Consider the following 3,634-nt stretch of genomic DNA (forward strand, 5'->3'; position numbering starts at 1 on the left):
TATATTTAATCGCTTAGTGACCACATGTGTAGTGCTGAATGACTGGAGGATAGTTAATGTGTTTAATTTGTTCAAGACGGGGAGCAAAGATTGGCCAGGTAATTGCAGAAGAGATAGCCTGATATCGGTCGCAGCAAAATTACTGGAAGAAATTCTGAGGGAAAGGACAAATCAACACTTGCAAAGGAAGGAACCATTGGGCTAATCAGCAGAGATTTGGTCAAGAGAGATCCTGTCTGATGAATTCAGTTGAGTTCTTTCAAATTGTGCCTAAAAATATTGATGAGGTCAGTGCAAATGAAATGGTTTGAATGAAAATCAGTGAAGCCTTTGACAATATTGCACATGGAAGGCTGGTTCAAAAGGGAGGAACCCACGAGATTGAGACAAGTCGGCAAAAATAGATCCTAAACTGGAGGAGAGTAATTTTTTGTGATTGACAGCCTTTGACCATCAGCAGACTGCAGGGATCGCTGCAAGGCCCATTACTGTTTATTCTGTACATTAATGTCGTGGTTGTGAAAGTAGATGGTATCATCAGTGAGGTGGATGGTCTCAGATGACGGTCTGATATTGATCGGCTGATAAACTGAGCACCGCAATGACAGATGGAACTTATTTCTAATAAGTTTGAAATAATACACTGTGCGAGTTATGGCAAGTGAAGGACATACATAATGAACAGGAGGTACAGGCAGAGTACTGAGAAACAAAAAGGACCTTGGTACACAGAGTGACAGCGTGGTGAAGACAGATGAACTGGGGCCACGTCCTCACAAGGTGAATTAGTAGATGTACCCGAAAGGATCTATCCAGCCGAGCAGGGGTGTTGGACCCGAAACAGCAGAGACTGGCAAAGATGTTGAAGACATCAATTTAAATAGACAAGGCAGGCAACAGCATGGCAAGAAATGAAGTAAAAGTGATTAATTGAACTGTACTTATTTCCATGCAATGGACTTGACAGGAAAGGCAGATAAACTCAGAGAATGGATGAGGACATGGGATTGGGACAGCTAACGTATTACAGAAAAAAAAAAGCTGAGGGAAAGAAAAGGCGAGAGCTCAATGTACCAGGGTACAGACACCACAGGAAGGTTCGAAGGGGAGGCAAGTTAGGAGGGGAAGAGGTATTTTTGAATTGGAGAAACATGACGGCAGCGTTTAGGGAGAATATTCCAGGGGTTTGCCCAGCAAAACTATTTTTGTGGAACTGAGAAATAAGAGTGGGCAATTGCTTTGGTATAATTGGACAACCCAACAATTGGTGAGAAATTGAAGAGCAAATATGTTCAGAGGTCTGAGCTATCTATCAGAACAATGGGGGTGTAATGGTAGGGGATTATAATTTTCCAAATTGAGACTGATACCACACAGTGTTATGTGCTTTCAGTGGGAGGAATTTGTTAAGTGTGTTGAAAAATAACTCCCTCAAACAATACGTAGGCAGCCCGACTGAAGAAGGGGCAAAATCTGACCTCCACGTGCGAAACAAGGTCGGGCAAGGGACTGATGAGGTATTGAGGCAGCACTTTGGCAAAGAGATCACAATTTTATTAGTTTGAAAACAGCTATGGAAAAAGATTGGCCTGGTGCACAAAATAAAGTTATAAAGTAGGTCAAGAGCAATTATGATGGTATTTGACGGGAATTTTCAAAAGACGGTTGGGGAGGCTTTTTGCAGGGGCATCTGGCAAGTTGGAAGCTTTCAAAATCAAGAGGACAGAGCCGGCATATTTCTGTTAGTGTGATGGACGATGCTGACAGAAGTAGGAAACTCTGAATGATTCATGATATAGAGGCTCTGATCAAGAAAAATGGGACACTGCTGGATCAAATTAATCCCTTGAGGACTATGGGCGTGTAGGAATAAACTTTATGTGGAGGAGCAGAGGGATCTCGGGGTTCATGTGTACAATTCCCTGAAAGTTGCCACCCGGGTGGATAGAGTTGTTAAGAAGGCGTATGGTGTGTTAGCTTTCATTAACAGAGGGACTGAATTCAAGAGCCGTGAAGTTATGCTCCAGCTATACAAAAGCCTGGTTCGGCCACATCTGGAGTATTTTGTCCAGTCCTGGTTGCCTCATTACAGGAAAGATGTGGAAGCGTTGGAAAAAGTGCAGGGGAGATTTACCAGGATGTTGCCTGGAATAGAGGGAAGGTCTTACAAGGAAAGGTTGAGAGAGCTAGGCATTTTCTTTTTAGAACGATGAAGGATGAGAGGTGACTTGGTAGATGTGTACAGAATGATCAGAGGTATAGATAGAGTAGACAGCCAGAGACCTTTTCCTAGAGTGGAGGTAGCTATTATGAGGGGACATAGTTTTAAAGTGAGTGGAGATAGATATAGGGGAGACGTCAGAGATAGGTTCTTTACTCAGAGTGGTTAGGGTGTGGAATGGATTGCCGGAGAGGGTAGTGGAGTCGCCCTCACCAGGGCTTTTAAGCAGCTATTAGACAGGCATATGGATGATAGTATAAGTTAGGGGTGGAGGTTGGATAGACCTCAGGATTAGGGTAGAGGTTCGGCACAACATTGTGGGCCGAAGGGCCTGTACTGTGCTGTACTATCTATGTTCTATGTTCTATGAAATTGGGAGAGCAAAGATGGGGCATGAGATAACTTTGGCCGATAAGGTTAAGGAGAATCCGAAGAGATTCAATGAGGATATTAAGGTTAAAAGAGCGACTGGGCAGAAAATGGGGATTCATACAGATTAAACAGGCCACCAATATAGGCAACCACAGGAGATGGGTGAGACGCTAAACAGTGTTTCATATCAGTACTCACTGTGGGGAAAAACCCGTAAATTCAGGTAAATAAAGAGCAATATCCTAAAAGAGTCTACACGACAGAACAGTGATGTTGGATGTCTTAAAAAGCTTGATCAAGTGTACCTGATGTCTTTTGGGGAACCAGGGATGAATCTGTTGGACCCCGAGCAGAGATATTTCACTCAAGCACAGGAGGTTGTGGGGTGACCTTTTACAAGTTAATTAATGCCCGAGGAGCATCAATAAGATGAATAGCCAACATCTCTCCCCCAGGGTAGGGGTGTCCAAAGCTAGAGGCCATAGGTTTGAGGTGAGAGGGGAAAGGTTTAAGGAGACATGAGAGGTAACATTTGCCAAACAGTGAATGGTGCATATATGGAACGAGCTGCCAGAGAAAGCTACAACATTGAAAAGATAATGGGGCAGGTACATCGACAGCAAAGTTTTGAAAGGATATGGGCCAAACTCAGGCAAATGTGACTTATTCCGTTCAGGAAACCTGGGCCTGATGGATGAATTGGGTCACATAGTCTGTTTCTGTGCTGCAAAATTCTATGACTCCAATTACTGGAGAAAGAGACGACTAAGACGAGACATGTTGCAGACATTGAAGCAAGTTACAGAGATAGGGATGGTAGTCAGGATTGGAGTATATTTCAAATGTATGGAGGGACTGTCGAGCGGGGAGGTGGTCACAGAAATAGGAGCAGTTAGTGGAGTTGGAACAGTTGAAGACTCTGGTCCACAAGAGTCTACATTTGACCACATAGACACAGCCATGGAGGAGGAACACAGAGCAGAAAGATCAGAGGCAGCATTACCGCCCTCTTGTTGGAGATTTGCTTTCACTTTTATGTTG

This window comes from Stegostoma tigrinum, unplaced genomic scaffold (assembly GCF_030684315.1).
Source record: "Stegostoma tigrinum isolate sSteTig4 unplaced genomic scaffold, sSteTig4.hap1 scaffold_328, whole genome shotgun sequence".
Classification (NCBI taxonomy): Eukaryota; Metazoa; Chordata; class Chondrichthyes; order Orectolobiformes; family Stegostomatidae; genus Stegostoma; species Stegostoma tigrinum.